Raw genomic sequence first — 20,940 nt, forward strand, 5'->3', positions numbered from 1 at the left:
AATGGGGCATAGCAGTGCTGGGGTCTGTGCAGAGAGCTGGTGCCTGTGGCTGTACAAATCCCCAGTGCTCCAAATCCAACAGTGACACCTCTGTAAATCACAAATGTTAGCTTCCTTAAATACTCTGGATTTTCCATTATTTCCTTGAAGCCATGGATGCTTCATCTCATACCTCTTGTCTGCTGTCACCAAAACATTCCTCCGGTGTTCAGCTATGATACTTGTGAGAAACACACGTTTGTAAAAATGGGAGAGGTCCTTGCTTGATGAGGTCAAACCAAGCTGAGGTCAAATCCAGCTGTGGGTTGTTCCAGGGCATCCTGAAGTAGGTAGGAGCCTCATGTGCTAGCTGGCACTTGCAGAGATTTTGCTGCATTTTGTACCAGTTTCAAACTAGATCGGAAAATTAAGATTTAGGGGTTCCCGCTGCTCCACTCCCTCCCCAAGAAGTGACAGCAAAGGTTTTCAGACTTGGTTTTCATTTTCATTTTTTATTCTACCTAAATGCCTGATTCTGCTGCTAGTGGTATCAATGGGAGGAATAAATGCAGATCAACCAGGACAAATAAGCCCTTGGTAGATTTTTGAGATTTGGTTTGGTTTTTTTTAAGAGTATGTTCCACCTAAACACTGATTTCATTCACTTGTATTGCAGGTCCAGAAATGGGAAACCTTGTCTCAAGTTCTGTAGGATATTTGTAGCTAATGTGAACCAGCATCCAGGTACAGTCCCTGTGTCTTTGGCACTGTGCTCCAGTAGTGCCCAAGCACAGCAATGCCAGCAGTCTGAAGCAGGAAGGATTTGGGGTGCTGAAGGGATTTTGTGTGGCATGTTCTCCTAGTGGTCTTCACAGGGATGGAGCCTCAGTACCTTCTCTGATGTCACATATGATTGTGCTGGCATAGAGCTCTTGGATAAGGTTCCCTAAGCATAGTGCTTTTGAAACCTGAGCCTGCTTCTTTGAATTAATCTCTGAAGTCACCCAATAGCGAATGCAAATCTTTTTAATTTTTGGTAATAAGCAATGTGATCCAAAATATCACGTGTTAATTCAGTGTCTGCATTTCTTCTTGTTCCTGAAAACTTGCCAAGCCAAGGCTGTGCTCAGAGCATGGTCTTGAGGTTCATCAACCAGTCTGAGTACCTACAGCTTAAAACTATCATGGGGCTGCTCTTCTCAAGTACAGCAGAAAACAAAACCTGATCATATATGAGAATATGCAGAATAATATTAGGAAGTGGATAAACTACATTAAATTTTTTAATAACTTTTGTAGGACCACAGTCTTTATGATGCCTAAAGCTGTTATTTTCAAAATCTTTCATTGGAATCTGGGTTTTTTAAATTTTATTTTACATGTCTATCATTTCATGCTGTTTAAGATTTCACAAGTGAATATGCTCTGCTTCTGTGGAAAAAGTTAATAAGCTCCAGATGTGATTTCATTCTCTCCAGAGGTAAATTTAAACCTAGTAATTCTTTAGAGGCTTTGAATCAGTCATTCTTCTTTTCCTTAATACCTAGCTGATGAATTACAAAAGTAATTCAAACTTTGTTTTCCAGTTCTTTTTCTTTTCTGCTGGCAACTAGCAATTCTTCTGCTGTGGTGCATATCAAATCACAGCTCACTGAGGCTCCTCACAAACACGAGTGCAAAGCTCTCACATTGCCATGCTCCTTGGGGTTTACACTATTGGGTTGAGAATATGAAGTCATTGAGGACTCTTGAGCTGAGAAGAGAAGCCTTAGAAAATATTGGTTATGCTATTTTAAAAAAATGAATTTCCACCACCCCTGGCGGTTGCTTAAAAAGTCATTACTATATTGCCGCTTTTTATGTCACTTGCACAACTTTTCAGAATAATTTGCTTTAGAAAATTTTGCAGTGAAACAGTCTTGACAAAATCAGATTGAAGGCTCAAATAACAAAGACTGGAATTGCAATGTTCCTACAGCCAATGAAGTGTAATTTACCAAGTCAGTTCAATAATTTGCCTCTAAACTTCAGAGTAAGGTTTTATCCTGTGACTGCCAAATTTAAGATGCCCCAAACCTCACAGATAAAGCAAAGATTATGTTTATAGCCCATTTACACTGGGAGCCAGACTGCCAGTGTGGAGCTGTGCCAGCTTGGGACAGATGAGAAACAGGCTCTGTACAGAGATCATCAGGTCTGTGCTTTTCACATCTAGTTTTTGACCCTGACATCCAATCCAGTAACCACAAGTGTAGCTGAACTGCTAAAACCCAGCAACTTTTCCTTTTATTTTTGTTCCACTGTAGAAACATGTGTCACGTACAAATAGTGGAGATCATCTGCTGTTGTAGCAGCCCTCCTCACAGCATTCTAGCAGAGAGTGAGATTCCAAATGCAATGACACCAAAAACCCTCTAGGAATGTAGCACATGGGGCTTTAGTAGTTTGGGAAGGGCAGAAGATGATAAGGAAGCAAAGCTGGCCACTGCAGGGACACTGTTAAAGTATTTTGTCAGACAAGCAGCAAAACAGCAATGCCATTGGTATGGGAGGTTATTGCACCCCAGCTGAGATCATCATCAGCTGTTTGGTGTGGGGCCATACACTAGACCTCAGGAGAAGCCAGTCACATCACTTACTGGGTCAATTAAATATTGAAGAAACACAGCATCCTACCTACATTGCTGCAGTGGCCATGGTTGGATTTACCTTCCATGAACTTTACACTTGAGAAAAAATTCGTTCTCCATTGTGGGCAAAGTGTAATTAAATAAGAATCTCAGAGGGATGAATCAGCTAAATCTATTCCTTTCTCCAGATTCCTGCTTTTTGTTCAACTTTTTTGTCCAACTTTTTTGTCTAATATTAATTTGATTCTTTCAGAGACAGACATTTTAGTGGATTAAGTATACCCTAGAGGTTGATAATATGTTGCCAATGTTTTTAACAATATGATCCTTTAAAAAAAAAAAAATCATCCATCAGCTTCATGCTTTCCTCAGAGAGGCAAAAAAAAACCCTGTCAATTCTATATCCTTCCTTTTGTTCCCCAAAAGATAGATCATTTCGTCTTGTTGCACATCTGGTTTAGTACTTCCTAGTTGTGTTGATTTTTTTTTTGTCTGCCTTCAAATGAGGATAGTTAATATTTCCAGAAGTGATGATGGAAGAAACATACACTGTTTCTTCTGTGGGAGGTGATTTCGAAGGTCTTCTCTAATGAAGGCTTCAAGAACTTGCAGAATTTGCCCTGTGTTAATGGGGCTGCCTTTCAGAGCAAGCAGGAGTGTCTCAATCCTAGGCTTGGACACAAGCTGTTAAGAGGTGTGCTGGGATCCAGGTCTGGGTGGGCAGTCCTGCCAGGTGACTTTATGCTCCAATGACTTTTCCCTTGGTGAGTGTCAGTGATTCCTGTTCATAGTTACAGTGCCATGCAAAGGACTGAAGTTTTTAGGAGTTAGGAATAGCCACAAAAAACTGCACTAGTGGACTGAGAGGGAGCCCTATGAAGCTCAGCAAAAAAAAAAAAAAATGCAGAATGCTGCACACAGGAGGGAATAAGCCCTGGCTTGGGGGATGGCTGCCTCGGTAAAAGGACTGCAGGAAAGGACCTACAAGTCCTTTTGGTGGACAAGCTAAACACAAGTCAGCAGTGAAGGGCAACGACAGAATCACAGGCCATGAAATCATTTAGGTTAGAAAAGACCCCTTAGGTCATTGAGTCCAGCCATAAAAATAACACTGCCATGTCTTCCACTAAACCATGTCTATGGTTAAAAAAGAGCACAGATGGAATGTCAAGAGAAGTCCCCACTAGTCAGCAAAAGGTTATATCTGGAGTCCTGTACCCAGTTTGTTCCCATGGAAGAATGGCTTTCATTTTCAGAATAAAGGTTATCTAGATAGCAAGGAGGATGAAGAATAAGATGAAGGACCAGTTTCAACTTTCCACCAGAGATGGAAAGTGTGACTTTATTTATCCCAGAGAAGAAATTAATCAAAGGGGAATCTTATGGAATTGTTTATAAATAAGGTGGATCAGCCTCATCCTGGAAGTGTACGGCAGCAGAAGGATGTCCTGCTAGGTGTAACAAAACAAATTTCATAGTAAAGAGGATCAAATATCAGCACATGTTGCCCAGGGAGTATTCAGTCTTCATCCTTGAAGATATTCAGAACTTGACAGAACAAATGCCTGAACAGTCTGATCTAACTTTGAAGTTAACCTTGCTTTCAGCAAGGAGATAGGACTTAATGATTTTGAGACCTCTTTCAATCATAGTTATTCGATGATTCAATTAAAATCCTATACTTTTTTAACTCTTTTGATTTTTATCAGACTGCTAGACAGGTCTTACTCATGGAAAGTGTTTTTCAACCCATAAGTACTCCTGATTTGAAATACTTCAGCTAATTTGTATCTGAAAGGGGTGTATGCCTCACCGGGAGGGGAAGAGAAGGGATTTGGGCTTTTTACCAAGCCAAAATGATCTTAACCTTGTTTTCAGGAATGAAAGGATAATATATTGTTTTACCTACATTAGGATATTTTTCTGTTCTTTCTCAAAAGTTCTGTTGTTCTTGTGCTTTCAGGCAAAGCCTATTAGCTTGGCAGGCTGCATGGCTTTTTGGCAAGGCCTTACTGAGTGAAGTGCTGCACAAAATGTTTATGTTCAATGAGGATTTGAGTTCAGGTTGGTAAGACTAGGTGTGGATGAAGGAAAGCCTTAGAGTAGAGTGTTATGATGATCAGAAAGTGGGGAATAGAAGGAAGCAGGAAAGAAACAAGTCAGGAGAGGGGACTAGAGAGTGATATCTTTGCTATGTCCTAGGTGGAACTTGTTTAGTGGTGTGCTCAGAAGCTGCCAGCCTCCTGTTTATATTTTGCAGAAGGGCTGTGATAATAGGGCAAGGCCATGGCGGTGATGAAGTAGCAGGCTGGACTGGACTGATCCATTCAGTCCTGTCCACTACACTGAAGTTCCTTAGTGAGGCTATGCCAATTATCTGAATTTTACCTCTTCTGAAGTTTGAGCTGTGATTTGAGAATTTCAATACAAAATTGATGAGCTGCAGCTGAAAAGTATTGGGATTGTGCTAGAAGATACCATGTGGTGTAAATGATCTTGCCTGGATAGCACCAGTTGGGCATCCCAAACTGATGGATGTTTTTGACATTCATGTGTGTGCCTCAGTCCCCTGTGTAGAAAATGTGGCTGGAAAGGTGGCAATTATCAGTATTGATGGCTATTCTTGCAGCGCTTGTTTATCAGTGTTAAGCACCACAGGAAAGCAACTAACACTATCCTCATGACTCAGTTCCTTAAATACTCTACCTTTTCCACTGGATAAGGCAGCAGTTCCCTCCTGGCCAAAAAAAAAAAAAAAGGATGAAAGAGGAAGGTTGAACATAGTGCATCAGTAGAAGGCAACTTAATTCTGCCATTTCTAAGTATTGACTTGTATAATGCAAATGTATTCTGGTAGGTAATTTTACCTATAAAACTGTGTTCCTATTAGATTTGTCAATATTTTTGTTGTAAGCATTGGCCCTAATGATTCCTCTGAAGCTTCTCAGTCTGCTTGCATTACTCAGCATTATTGTTGTAAAAGGAGAAGTCCAGGTTGTCCTGTCCAGTTCACTTAAAGAAAAGGTAAAATTATTTTTCAGAGGCTGAGTGGACTGTTGTGCTGCATGGGTTTCCAACCATTCTTTAACCTCACTGACAGTGAATACATATTTCTTCTGAATTTTGGCTCCTGCTTGTGATACTGTTGAAGTCTTTATTTTTAGAGTTGCTATCTTTTCTCCTGCTGCCATATCTGTCTGCTGAGTGTTGCACTCCTGCCAAGTTTCACTTGCTCTAGACACAACATAAACATAATTACATGTAAGAAATGTGAAAATGCTGGGATTCATTGTGAAAAGGGGGTTCAGTTTCAAAATAATTTCACTTTAGTGCTGTTTCTACTCTTAATCCTGGCTGTCTAAAGCAAGGGCTACCTGTTATTGATGTGTAAAGGTTATAGTGTGCTTTAGCTCCTTTCACTGCTTGGAGTTCTGAGATGCTACAAGAGAAGAATTATTAAATTTAATTGGCTTTATGTGTATTATTGTGAAAAGAAATTGTTGTTTTCATACTGACATTTGAAAGGGATCACCAAAACTGTGAAATAAACTGTGTGTGAGGGGGGAAAAAAGAAAATACAGGAGAAAAATATTTTACCTTTCTTAAAAAGAAGGTAGCCCTAGTAGTAGATGGTACTAAGGACAGAAAAGATTTTAGTCATTGTCCTCTGAGGTCTGTCTTCATCCCAAGCTCTTTAGTTTTCTGATTATTAAGGATATCATGTAAACCACAATGAAAATTTAGCCATGTTTTGAGAAAATAAAATATTTGTGCTTGAAGAGGAAAGGTAAAAATACCCAGCAAAACAACAACTACACACAGCTTACTTAAATCAGTTCAGAAAACGCCTGTTTTTAGTTAGCTCTGATGAGTGAAACTTTGAGGTTGAACTTGTGTAATGTGCATTATTTGAACATTGCTTTGATGACTTTTTTTTAAAACTTGTGGCAGAGTCACAGAAACAGAACTGAATTGGTAAATTGGATGAGTGCTGGCATCTGATCCAGTGCTGGTGCAGAAGGATGTAGCTGCACATCACAACTGTTATAGCAACAGAAACCCACTGAAAACAAATTTTTGTTAGGATCTGGGGTGGATGTTATGCAAACACATATTGAGAGACACAGGAATAGTTGAATATAAAATGTTAATTTTATTCCTGCTGCTCTTCTGTATGATGTAGGATTGTCTGATATCTGGTGAGACTAAAAAGGGTTTGATTCTCCCTTATCTAGATAATTTTCTGTAGCTGGGAAATAAAAGTGGTGCCACAAGCAATGAGGAAGGGAAGGAATTGCATCAAGTAATTGCAAAACAAAGTGTGGATGAGCCCTAGGACAGAGGACAAGGCTCTTGGGAAGGCTGCACAGTTCATGGGTGATGTTCTTCTCTAGGACTCTTGTGCCTATTGTCCAGAGCTTGTTTTAATCTAAAAACTACTTCCATGCTGAGCTGTGAGCCCAAGAAAATATTATATTACCCTTGACCACACATGGAGCAGTGTCTTGCAATTATTTAAAGCAAGGGGAAAAAATATTCTGTGGTCATTTGTTTGAATCTGACTATTGGCAATGGTTCTGCTGGCCTGAGTAACTTTCAGGCTAATTTCTGAAGTTCCTGGCAGAGCAGCCCTGGAGTTGTGGGGGCTGTGCCCTACTCTTCCCCTCCTATTCACTCAGAGGCTGATGGCAGCTCATGCCCTGCCTGTGCTTAGCCTGACATCATGCAGAAAGGATGCTCTGTGTGCCCTCTTTCTCTGGTGGGGGACAAAAAGTCAGCTTGGGAGAGAGGGATAGTCCAGACCATGTGTTTTGAGAGTTCTCCTCAACAGGGAAGCATTGGTGTGGTAGGATTGGTGAAAACCCAGCTCTTCTGTGTCTGCTCACATGCTGAGATAAGATAAAGTTGTGAAATGGAGCAACCTATTTAAAAATATACTTCATTGTTAGAGAAAAACAGGGGTATGAAAGAGGGAAAGATGGGGTTGTGGTGTGGGCTGGTCATGCTCTTGTAGCACTCATTTAAATTCCCATTTATAGTTTCCTAATACACACACTCATCTCCTTTTTGCCTCGGAGCTATTTTAATTGAATTTGCTTGTTCTGCCTGCCATTTAGCTGTGAGCTGCTCTGACTAAAGCCAGTTCCAATGCAATAACAAACCAAGCTGTTTCACTAAATTTCCGGCATTAAAAGCAGCTGACCTTCATGTGCTGTGGGAGGATTGGGGGGGTCTAGTGGGTCTGATGCTGAGAGATGCACATAGAATCCACTGCACACATCACTTGGATGAGAAATTATTGTAATTGCACTAACTGTCCATATTAAACACAGTTGCCGTCTTTTTATGTGCAAGTGTGTTTGTGTAATTTTCAAATATTGTCTGCATTTGAATTGAATTATCAAATGGGCTGAAATAGTAAGCTAGAATTCTTTTGGGATGAGTGTGTATTTTGTAATAATTAGTTCATTGCTGAGCATAATTTAGCTGTTTCTCTTGGATGTACTCTTTTCGTTTATTTAGAAAAAAATATTACATTGAATTGACTTTATGTGTATTAATGGGAAAAGAAATTGTTGTTTTCATACTGCCATCTGAAAGGGATCACTAAAAAATTCTCCACAAACACAGCATTGCTACTCTTGGATAAAATGTAAATAAAGTAATTGAGTCAAAAGTGTACAGCTATTAAAATTGTCTAATTTGCAAAACAGAGCAGTTTCTCTCTGACACTGTTGGTTTTGTTTTTCTTGGCCACCCTGCACAGGGCAGGGACACCCTTTCATCATTAAACTGTTGAGTTTTCCCATCCTTTTCAATGGTGAGGGCTTCACCTACTGAACTTTGTTTCAGGGAGGAGTATCATGTTTGCTTATGTAAAGCTATGTGGCAGATAGTATGGATAGAACAGACTTTATTTTTTTTTCCACCTGTGCTGTACTCCTGATAGTCTGTTTAAGGCTCTTGTTGAGTGAGTGATGCAATTTTCAAACAGGTTTGGAAAGTCTCTGTTGTTTCTCAGTGGCTTGGCTGGAAAAGAACATGTTGAGATATGGCCTGACAGTATCACTGATGGGTAACCCGTGTGCAAACAAGCAGAGAGGCAGCTTATTTGTGTGGTTTGTAATGCTGCTGTAATTCCTACTTTTATAAACAACCCAACTGTTCAGACAGAGAAGCCCTCTTGTGAAATCTGATATAATTATTGGCTGCTGCCAGAGAGCAGAGTGTGCATTAGGAAATGGTATGGAGGAAGCAGGGCTGCTTCTGTCTGACCCCTCCTTTCCTCTCACCAATGTGCTCGAGTCAGTGCAGCTTTCAAATCAGATTTGAAACCTGTTTGTTTAAGCAAACTGCTTGCTCTGATTCTGGTCTTGAAATCATAGAGTCATTAAGATTGGAAAATACCTCTAAGACTGTTGGGTCCAACCAATAACCCAGCTCTGCCCAATCCACCACTAAACCATGTCCAAAAGTCCCCCATCTACATGGGGTTTTTTTTAACACTTACAGGGATGGAGGTTCCAGAACTTCACTGGACAGCCTGTTCCAGTGCTTGTTATATTTTTCAGTTAAGAATTTTTTTCCTAATATCCTCCTATTGCTTAGAATAACTTGAGGATACCACTTCATAAAATAACTTACTAGAGAACATAATAGGTGTTAGAACAGGGTGATGCATTCTCAGTGTAATAGTGAACAAATGTGGATTAGTGGACAAAATGTCTTGATTTTTTTTTTTCCTCCTTCTCATAGCCATGATTAGTTTGAATTTCTTCTATGCTAGAGAGCAAACTTTATCAGAATACGAGGACTACAGAAAGTAAGGAAAATGATAGTCTACAGAATATAAGAAGCCTGGATAAGAGCAGATCCAAATATTGTCTGTCCACTAAGAAGTCTGAGATATAGAAAACTAAAAATTTTTTAAAACCTGTCTTTGTTGGGATTCAAGAAATGTCACATGACTCAGCATGGTTCATACCGCCTTTCCTTCCCATGTTTAATTTTCTCATTTGAGTAGCTGTTACAACACTCAGCTTCCCTTCCATGAGTTACTTTACTACTCTTTGGAATATAAGGTTTAAGCAAAGTGGAGATGTAGAGATGTAGGTGGAAGGAAGAACAGAGAACTGAAATTATCAGAGACCTGGTATTTTTTTATTTCCCCAAATATATGTGTATAGAGAGAACCTAGTGTAAAAACAAATAAAGGAACATTGGAAATTTGTGAAATTTCAACAATACAGTTGAAAGTTACCTTATTGCAACATTGCAATGCTTTCAAAATACTTTATCTGGTAAAAATTTCAGGCTAGTTTTAGTCTGCTCCACTTTGTTAATATTTTCATCTCATCTATTTCACAGAACCTAGATTTCTCAGGTCAGATTCATTGTTGGCCCTTCATAAGTGTAGCTATAACTGCTTTCTGTGGGCTAAGTAAATTGTACCCAAAATATTCCTTATTCTTTAACTTAGTAATGCTATAGGCATTTCAAAAATGTCTCTATTTTTCATTGCTTTCTTTTTCACTTGTAGTTAAGCAAAAATAACTGAACTTTTCCTTATACAGGGCAAGTGTTTTATAGGTTTCAGGCGCTGAAAGACGTAACAAGAAGTGGTTAAGAGCAGTTGCTGTACTCGTGGTAGAGAATTTAGGGGTATTAAGGACTTCAAAGTTAAGAAATTAAGATGTAACATGCCACATTATCTTACCATAATAGCTCAGTTTGCATGTACATAATGCAGTGTAACTTCTGTTTTATGGCAAGTTTTTCAGATGCTGTAATTGCCTGGTGAACACTGCTTTGCTACGTTCATTGGCTGATGAATTCTATACAAACTTTAGACACATCACATAATGGAATGCCTGGAAAGTTGCAAAGTGAAAATTTTATTAGATTAGCTGAAATGAAATTGATAAATAATAGGGAAGATAATTTTAGCTTTAAAAAGGCTTTGAAGAGGGTGAGTGAATAAAATATCCACATTGATGATGCAGCTTTTGCAACAGACCTTGTAATTCACATGCATTTCAAGATCACAGTCAATTACAGAAAAACAAAACTTTGCTTTGCTTTACTTTGTAAATTCATCATTGGTGAGTTTGACTTCAGAAGTCCTTACTTTAATCATCATAGTGGACATATGTCAGAGTATCTGATTTCATGGGTGTTGTGGAGTATAGAAAATTTATTTCTCTCAAAGGCTAGACCTTTTGTCATGCTATTCCAAGAACTGGTCATTAAAAGTTAGGGTTTAAAATTATTATTATTATTATTATCATTATTATTTCCTGCTCATTAAAAATAGGGGAATGGAAACCGAAAACCTACCAGTGAGGAATTCACTGATGACATGAGAATACTTTCTTTGAAGTGTAATTTCAGAATACTATACAAAAATGATCTGGCTTTCTGAAGGGGTTTGGCACTCTTGCACCCCAAGAAATGCATCAACACAATTGTGGTGGATATTCAAGGCCGAGTTCTCCAAGAATGTCACTCCATCTCCTGCCTTTTTGTCTGAGTGGAACATGAGAACAAGAGCTCATGTTTCATCATTCCTCTGTATAATCACTTTCAGGTTCCTTCAAAGCGTGGCAGAATCCCCCACAAAGGAAAATAAAGCAAGACTTTGTGTTGCCTAATGCAAAGCAGAGGGTGGCTGGCGCAGGGAGAGCCATGGAGACTCTGCACCACCAGGCACTGCCACTGCATCTGTGATGCTGAGCATTCAAATCCATCCTGTAGTGGTATGACAAATAAAGACAAGCAGTGCTGGCGGTGTAGCCATGGTGGTCCAGGATGGACAGTCTAGAGGAGCAAAGCTTGCCTCTCTCTCTAGGGGACAGGTTTTGTTTGGTGTGAGCTGGGCCCTGTGTGGCCCTAGCAGGCAGGTATCCTGTTAGATTAATCGCAGTGTTTGTTGTGATGGACGATCAGCAGTGCTGCCTGTCAGCTCACACACTGCCAGGGGGTCTGCTCCTTCCTGCCTGGCAGAAAGATCCAGAGGGGTACTCAGAGCACTGAGCTTGCTGGGGTACCCATGGAGTGGAGAGGACTAGGAGCAGTAATAAAACCTTATGAACACGACCTTTCCCATATTTCATTTTCATCTTTTCAATTTTTCTCCCCAAAATGTGAAAGGAAGATAGGAGAGAAACTCATTGAAGTCATCTGAACCCTCTGAAGGCTGTTTTATGAGTTCATTTATCTGGCTTGCTTGTGTTTCTTTGTAACTTCTTTTTTCTGCTGTTCTTCTGTTATTTTCTTCTATAAAAATAATTCTTAGACTATAGATTAGCTGCTGTATGAAGAGCAGTAAAATGGCCCAAACCTCCAGGAAAGGACTTAATAACAAAGTCAGAATTGGAGGAGTTTAGGACATTTTATTCCAAACTAATTGAATTATAGAATTTTCTTGCAGTTGTAAAGGCAACAACTGTGCACTGCATACTGCATAAATGTAATGCTTTGTATCAATGCCAGTGTGTATATTTTTCAACCTGAATATTTGTTCAGATTTTAGTTTAGAAGCCTTAGAAACTTCAGCACACAATTTGCCTTTTTTTTTTTTTTTTTTTTTTTTTTCTTTTTTTTGCTTTCTTTTTTCTTGAATGTGATGACAGGAATTACTGCATTTACTTTTGTACCAAAACCAAATTGTGCACCCAAAAATTAATTTTCTGGGAAAGTAGCAGAGCATCTCTACTTCTAAATGCAGGATCTTTATTCAAGATTGTACATTCCTATCAGCCTATTTTTCCAAGCAACTTTTTTAAGCAGGCGAGCTGGCCTGATGCTTAAGGCATTGAGGATGTTGCTTGGCAACTTTGGGCTGTGCATGCGTTTCTCTGGGAGCAGCTGGACAGATGTTTGCACACAGGCTGACTGGGAGCAGTGCCTGGTGGTGACCAAGTAAACCGAGTTCTAAAATGATAGTTTCAAGGGATCTGTGATAAATTAAACATTTACACTGTGAGAGGCTGTTCATGATGCTTGTTATTTGAAAAGTGTAAAAAGCTTTACAAAAGGTGAGAGGCTGAGATGCCTTTCTGGCTATTTTTCAGTGCCTAGGGGACAAGACACATACCATTTGTCATTTGGATGAGTGAAATTTGCTTTGTTTAAAGCTCTGAGTTGAGGTTGATTGTTTATGGTGTTGCCTTTCCTCTCAACAGTACCAGTGTCATTTTCATGCTATTAAGAGGATTTACCCTTCAGAGATCCCAAGGCAGATATCACAGGGTTGTTTGGTAGGTCTGTGTCCAGTTAACAATTGACCACATTTCAGTTAGAAAGAAGACAGCAGAGTGTGACCTTCTGCTACTTTCTTTCCTGATATACAATTTGCTGGGGGCACACAAGGCATCTAACTTTAAGGTATGCCACTATATATGCCAAGGAAAAATACATAGAAAACCTGGATAAGTAAGTAACTTGTGATTTTTCCCTGTGAGTACTGATAGTGAGAGTGAATTGCAGAGGGAGTAAGCTGTTGAAGCAGAAGGAAGGGATGAATGTCTCTTCACTACCTTCATTTTAACTGGCAGTATCCCAGTTGATTTGAATGTGAGACTTAAACTGTAATCTGGATCAGATCATGTTTTAAGGCATTTTGAAAGCGTCTGAGCAGCTATGAACGTCAGGTGGAGGAGCTCCTGGCTATGTGCAGAGGCTGTTTGCTGGTGCCAGGCTGGTGCCATGAACCACACTCAGGTCAGGGCTGAAGGATAGGCATATAATTTTCATCAGTTGTTCCCATAAATAAAGACTGATGCCCAATATTATCATCTAATGCCAGCACAAGCTGGTATAGCCCTGATAGAGGCAATGGTGTGATATTGCTGCCACTCTCACAGCTCATGTCACACCACACCACCCACTCCTCAGTCTCGTACTGATGAGATCTCACAGGGAATCATAGTGAGGAATTGATCAGATTTATTGTTTCTCCTCTGTTTTCACTTCTAACTTGAAAGGGTTTGCCTTCTTCTTCCCACAGACTTAATAAATATTTGTAGTGGCTTAGTGAAAAGGGCAGGAGATGGAAGTGGGAAGGAGCAACTGAGAAATTGTGGGATTGATAAAGAGGTTTCTCCTGTTGGTATTACAGATGTCTAACTGGGAGAATGTAGCAAACTGGGCCAGGGACAGGCTGTGAGGAACAAGGATGACATCTGGCTTGGTGGGCTTGGAGCCAACAGGCTCAGCCCCAGGTCCTTGTAGCAGCCACTTCTGCTGTAAAATTTTATGTAAGGAAAGACAGAAGAGCAAGGTGAAGCAGCATACTGGGAATAACTTTGCACTTTTCTAACAAGAGACAGAGAAATTACAGTGCATAAATTGAGGTTTTGCTTTGTTGTTGTCTTCTTCAAAAAGTATATTTGCTAGATTAAAAACACCAGTCCTTCCCCTTTCTGAAAGTTTACTTATTGTTGTCCAATCTGGGTTCTTCTACTCTTTTGTCACTCTTAGAGAATAAAACTAGAGAGGGACAGCTTGACAGGAAAGATAGCCAACCTAAGGTTCTCGCTTAGACATGTCAGGCCACAAATGTTTCAATTGTAAGGAATCTTTGAGCCTAAAGGAATCCTTCAACCATTGAAGAAAGCAACCTGTGACATCATAGCATATGAGACAACACAGATACAGGATAAATGTGTTCTGTTTTGAGCAGACCTTCTTATCTTTTCCCAATAACATTTTAGTATGATGATAAACATTCATTGTATTTTAAACAAGAACCTACTACAGCTTCCCTTAATTGCTATTAACTTTCATTAAGATGAGAGTTGAACTGTGTTGGGTGCTATGCAAACATTCCTTAACGTGCCTTCCCTCTCTGGTAAATCTTGCAGCTAATGAAGACAAATGCTATGAAAGCAGTTGGGGGCTATGCCTATTAACCTGGCCACTGCAAGCCATTTTATTACAGGTGTCATAAGGAAGAGGCGTCTTCCTCATGGGATTTGTAGAAGACGGTTATGATTCAGGATGGCATTTCTATTTCTGATAGTAGTCCATAAATATGAGCATTGATTCTTCTTTGCCTCAGTGAGACTCTAGCTTATGCTTAGGTAAACTTCAGCTTAAATCCTTTCCTGAATTAGATGAAAAGATATAGAAGAGCTAAAAATAGTATTATAACTAAAGTGCAAGACTAGGTGTAATTGTATGGAAAAGAATGAAGGAAGCAACCTAGTAAAGGAAAATAGTCTGTGTTGACCTCCATAGAGATGCTGCCCATCTGGGAAGTTTGTGGTCCTAAGTTGCTACTGGAAAGTGAAAGTTGTTCTTGCCTCCCTTATTGCTGGGCTGTTCAGAAACACTAATGAAATGAAAATAAATTTGTACTGACTGCACATTGTGTTGTTGGTTTCCTGTAGTTAGTGTATATTGAATCAAACTACGGTTAAACCTTATTAATGACTATGAATAAACAAAATAAATAAAAAATTAAAACCTTAACTGATTCAAAGCTTCAGTTTATTATTCTCTCTGAAAGATAACTCAGGCACATCCCAAAGCATCATGTATCCATAAAATATGGCTACCTTTGGTTCATAATGGGGGCTGGAGAACTGAAGCAGGAGGTAAGCCTTGATAATCCTGTTAATGCTTTCAGTCAGAAAGTAGCCACAGATATGAAAGTGGCAAAGGGCAATGTTGAATTAATTGCAGTAAATCTTCTACGGGCAGGATTTCAGTTGCACAGCACTGGGGCCAAAATTACTTATTGTTCCTTCAGTAGTCTTAAAATGGGGTGGATTTGGCAGTGACTGGCAGAGTGAGAGTTACAGGCAACAGACCAAATGAATCTCTTCTCTGTCAGTAAACCAGTGTCAAGAATTAATCTAACCTGCTGTGTCACTGAGTTCTGCTTAAGGATAGCTCATCTAAAGGTTTACTACTGACATATTTTAAGGCAACTATTGGGCATTATGTTTGTAGTGAGTGAAGACAAAAATAGAAAAATTGGTTTGATTTCTAAATCTTACCTTCATCTCTTCACAGTGATCATTCTTAATTATGAGAAATTTGTTTCACTGCCATGCAGAAAGTTAAGCTATGTGAGTCATGGACAGAATGGTTTGCTTTTAATAAATGGAAGTGAATACGGTAATAATAAAAAAAAAAAAAGAAAAAAATCAGTTAGACTCCAAACCCATCTGCCCGTCTAGACAGATAGTGCCAAGCTCCTGTCTGCTAAGAAGTATCTTCTTAATAATGCTGTGTTAATGCTAGTACTTTTATAGTGCTTGCCATTTTTCAAAGTGCTATGCCCAGCTAATTCATCGTTGGCTGGACTTAAGACGGCTTTTTGCTGAGTTTGATAGCATTTTTGTGTTTTGCTTTTCTGTTATGTGCTATTTTGAATGCCATGTCCAATCAATTAGGGAATCACAAGAATGTTTTAGGCATCAGTTCCCAGAGCTGGGCAATAATCCTTGTCCCTGTTCTTCCAGGGTTGCCTATTCACTTTTCCTGGCAGAGACCATGTGTTTCCCCATTCCTCTCCCTTATAAAAAAAGTCCTTGTAGTGGCCAAATGCTTTGCACAGGCCTCTTTTCCTTACAACTGTTTTCCTCTGAGTGGAACCCCATGGGGAAGGGGTGTGTGGGGGTGTGTGTGTGTTGGCACCTTTTCCTTCCCCCCCCTCTAATTTACCTGCTTCATGTCAGAGGCTGTGTTTGCTATTATTCTTCCGTGGCTTTTTCTTCCTCTCTTTGAAGGGCTTTCCCAAGCAAGTTGTAAGTGTTCACCAAAGGTGAGAAACTGAAACAGCAAAATGGGTGGATGGATGGAGAAGAGAATGGAAGACAGAACTTTCCACCTGTTTTACCCCTTTTATTAGCTGTGTGTCTTTCTCTTGAGTGACACTGACTCTTGCTCATATAGTTGGGTCCTGCCATCTCAATACAAAAAATGGAAAAAATACAGGGAAGGCATATGGTATGAGGGGAAGGAAACTGCTTTGGAGGGAAGATGAAGAGATGACTCTTGTAAGGGCTGAGGAGGAATAGATGGTTGGGAAAACCCTGGCAAATAGGTATGGTGCTATATGGTGCTAGAGAGGGGGGAGAATGGGCCAAACTGGATATGAGAAGAGGAAAGGGGATGGTGTAACAGGAGGAGGCTGGGAGAGGTGTTCTGCAGGCACTGAAATGGAGAGGAGAAGGTATGTGGGTAGTGGCACACAGGGAGCTCATGTCTAGAGCAGCAGGGTGTGGGGGGTCCAAGGGCTGTGCATTTAGAGTGACTGCCAGTGTGTGGCATCCTGCATCCCACCCAAACTGTGCTGTTTTTAAATAAGGACAATGTAGGAGTTAAAGGCTCCTCCATGGCAGGCAGCAGGGGCTGCATGACTTGCTGGCAGCAGGGCCTTATGTGGAGGTGAGAAGGGACTGCCTTGGGCTGCACCAAGCCTGATGTGTTGGGAGTTAAGATGAATGGAACTCAAATGGAACTATTTGCTCCTGAGATCTAGGTCTGAAGCACCACTTCCAGAAAGAAAAGAAAATAGCAAAAATAAAATTATTGTCGTATAGCAAGGCAGGAGACTGGTCTCTTCTCATGCTACCTGGATTCATCATCTGGTGTCTTCCTTTTGTGTAAACAGACACTGCTTTAATTCAAGTGAAGTGCAGGGGGATTATTCACATTTTCCACCTGTGTAAGAAGAGTATGGATTCAGGCTCGTGATAAATTACTGAAAAAAAAAATGAAAATGCTGATTCATGGAAACCTTAACTTCCTTGGAGCTTCCTTCTGACAAAAGTCATAACAAGTTGGGCAACAAACCCACTTTGGAATTAGAAATTAACATTTGAAAATTAAAAAAGAAGAATACTGTGAGTGTTGACAGCACTGAAACTTTGGCCCCTATTGGTAGCCCAGAGGTACCAGCTGCCTTTAATCTGTTGCAAAGATTTCTTGTTTATAGGAGCAGCCTGTTAATACCACTTGATGCTTTGAGGTTAAATCAATGTGCTGGAAGCCTTCTAGAGCCTCAGATGAAAGATGCCATTATGTATGCAGAATATCCACAAAAGGGATCACAGAGAATAGTGTAACTGTGGGGTAAATCTGCCTGCAGTACTGCTCAAGGATGACATGGATGGCTGGGGAGCACTAATATTCCTGTGATGTGTCTGCATAAAAGTGATGTCAGCGCCTTCCTCTGTAATGGGCAGTGCAAGAGCTGCCAAAGGTTGAGCTGATAAATTCTTGATTTTTTTTTTCACAAACATTTCTTGAGTCTCCTAGTTTGCTTTTGAGACTCAATCTGATTCAGAGCAAGTCAGTCCTTTTCCTACTTTCCTCTCATTTTTTTTTTCTTTTTCAAATCAAATCTTGTTAACTCTAATGTGTGTCTTAGCTGTCAAGCCCATTCCCTTGTGATTTGTGATGGCTTCCAGAGCTCCTGGTGGAAAAGAGTATACAAGTCTTGTTATTTCAACTGCGTGACCAAAGGTAAGCCTTCTCTTAGCTGATGGCCCGCTTTTTCCTTTTGAACTCTTTCCTTCTCAGACACATTATGGTGTGCCAGATCTCCTCAACAGCGCTCTTGCATAGCAGGTGAAGAGGGCGGTGTGTGTCTGGCTACAATTCCATGTGAAATACAGAACAGCACAGTTTTGCAGGTCTGAGAAATGGTGTGCTTCTGCCTACTGTCAAAACCTCCTCTTCTTAAATCCCCCAGAGATGCTGCTAATTAAAAGAGCTATTCCCTGTCTCTCCCTTTCCCCTTGATTCATGTCAAACCCTGAGTATGATTTGGATCTCATAAGTTTTCGGAGCTTTTTAAGTGCCCTATCTAAAGAGAAAATAACAAGCCCCATTTCTTGTTATTCACTGTACCAGGATTGAAAGTGCAGCATCAGAGTGTGTTGATCTGTCACTCCTCTGCAGCCAAGCCATCACTGCCCTTCCTGTGGTCAATTCCTCCTACAGAAAAGAGCATATTCAGCTGCTTCTGGTCCCCCAGAAAGCAAATGAGCAGTGCCTCTAAGCATGGTGCTGTAGCAGTCTCAAACCCAACAGCCACTCCTATGTGTTTAGAGGGGAGAAGTCAGTTTTGTGCTCTAAGAGGAGCTATGCATTTACCACACTGGAATGGTGCAAGTAGGATTAATCCCCTCCCAAAATGCCTTTGTATGCACTACAAATTTTTTATGCTTTCTGACATGTGGCATGTTGTGGTCTGTACTGGAGCACAAACTTCAAAGTCCTCTTCAGTTTCACATTATCCCTTTTGGATCAGGATCTGATGTGCAACAGGACTTCTATTTTTTTTTTTTTTTTACATTTTGGCAGTCTTCTTGAGTGAAATACGGTTCATATTTTCAGAACATGTAGTTTGTCACTGAAAATTAAAATTGAAAAGGCTGGTAACATGCCCCCCATCAAAACCCCCACATGTAATTCAAAGCCAGACCTTGCCAGCTCACAGCTTGCTGCTTTTAAGTTGACAGGGAGCTTCTCAATCGCAGGGGTTTGCCTGAAACTGCTAAAGCTATACTCATCTCCCTAAATACACGGATTCATTTAGCTGAGCCAAAAACCGGCCGAATCCCTCCAGACACAGGTGGGGATCCCTGTGCTGCCGGAGTGGCTTTATGCAGTGCCCGGGGAGCAGCCTTCGGTGGCTCAGGGAGTAGGGCAGGCGGGAAGGCTGCCTCCACAAACCTGCTGGCATCCAGCTTTTGCCGCTCTCCCCTGCGTGCAGTTCTTTTTTTTTTTTTTTTTTTTCCCTTCCTCTTTTTCCCTCCCTCTCTCCGGAGGAGCCTCGGCAGCCCTGATTTGCTGGGGAGCGGCGGAGGCTCGCTCTGGGCAGAGCCGGGCTGCGCTGCCGCTGCTGACGCGTGGCCGCCGCCGCGCCGGGAGCAGCCCCGCGCCCGCCGCCCCCGCTCCGCTCCGCGGCCGAGGAACCTCCGCGCCGCTCCGGCCCCGCTGCCTGCGGTGCCCTCCCCGCAGCGGGGAGCTGAGGGTATGCCCGGGGGGGCGGGGGTAGATTGCATCTCCCCCCTCTTATAATATATGCGTATTTATTTTTGTATATGTGTGTGTGTGTATATATAGACATATATATATATAAATATATGTCTATATATATTTACATCATTCTTAGGAGCCATTTCTAAGCTGGGGGGGCGGCGTGTGTGTGCGGCCAGGCTGCCTGGGGGAGCCGGGCGGGCAGCGAGCGGTGCGCCCCGCAGAGCGGGGAGAGCGGCGGGGGCTCTGCGGGGACACACACAGCCTCGGCTGCTCCGCCGCAGCTCTGCCGGGGCACGGAGGGTGGGAGGGCGACTGCAATTTTAATTTTTTTTAGGATGATACGCATTTCTGTGGGAAACTTCTGTAGGCGGCGGAGGGGGGCGGGAGAGGTGTGCGGCGTGGTGGGGCGCACCCCGAGCCCCCCTAGGGCCGTGCCTTCCTCAGTGCCCCGCTCACCTGGGGGACACACCACCTGGGCGGTGCAGGGGCCCGGCCGGGGCTGCGCTACTCGCGATGGGGGGGTTACCCCCTACCCCCCCCCTCCCCGCCCCGGGCCGTGGCTTCTGCAATGCGGTGGGTGTGGTTATGCACGGAGCACATCGCAGCCCCGGACCGCTGCAGTGGCAGCAGCGCGCCGGCCCCTCCCGGCCGGCAGCGAGGGCCCGCCGGGCCGGGCTGCCCGCTCCGCCCCGCTGGAGGGATCGCGCCTGCCTGCCTGCCTGACCCGGCGCGGGCTCCCAGGTGCTCGGCAGCGCGGCCCGGATGCTGGAACCTCTCTCTTCCCCATCCCTACTCCTGGCCCCGCGGAGCGCGGCGTGGAAGTGTCGGTCTCGGCCAGGTCTGTGGGGAAAGGGGAATAGAGAAGCCGCGGGTGCGACCAGCGTGAGGGCTGAGCGGGTCCGTCTCTGCTCCCGCATCCTGGGTGCGGCCCCGCGCCCTTGGGCTGCCAGAAGGACCGGGGCGGGTCGGTGGAAAGGGATTTGGTCTTTTTCGGTTGTCCCATTTTTCATTCAAAGGCGAAACTTCATCACATATAGCAAGAAGCTTAAAAACTTGCACTCCTGTGGAAATCGCAATGGCAAATTATCCCTGTCTGGCCTTGTGCTGTCTTGATTTAATTTCTCTTGGGGCTGTACTGGAAGAGGAAAGTGCTAGGTCAAGGCAGTTGTTACTCTCACTACCGTTCTCCGGCGTGTGCCCCTGTTTGAGGCAGAGATGGAAACTATTTTCTCCATTGAACATCTACGTTGCTTCGAAGTTGAAGGGAAACTATTTACAATGTTAGAGGTCTTTTCTGTCAAAATGATTGCAAGTCAGAGGCCCGCTT

At 42.1% G+C, this 20,940-nt stretch overlaps 1 protein-coding gene across 27 annotated transcripts in view; it reads left to right on the plus strand.

The window, feature by feature from the left end:
- Positions 1–20,940, plus strand: part of EPB41L3 (erythrocyte membrane protein band 4.1 like 3) — a 139,677-nt gene that overhangs the window by 24,400 nt on the left and 94,337 nt on the right. For 8 of the 27 annotated variants that reach the window (XM_085571951.1, XM_085571962.1, XM_021525204.3 and 5 more), the window contains exon 1: positions 19,451–19,605. The exons of 17 other annotated variants lie outside the window; for them this stretch is intronic. The gene's annotated coding sequence lies outside the window, so the exon portion shown is untranslated. Of the gene's footprint in view, positions 1–19,450; positions 19,606–20,209; positions 20,452–20,940 lie in introns of those variants that run through there. 2 more of the 27 variants (XM_085571964.1, XM_021525196.4) reach the window with 2 other exon arrangements.

Source organism: Lonchura striata, chromosome 2 (genome assembly GCF_050655825.1).
Source record: "Lonchura striata isolate lonStrDom1 chromosome 2, ASM5065582v1, whole genome shotgun sequence".
NCBI classification, from domain to species: domain Eukaryota; kingdom Metazoa; phylum Chordata; class Aves; order Passeriformes; family Estrildidae; genus Lonchura; species Lonchura striata.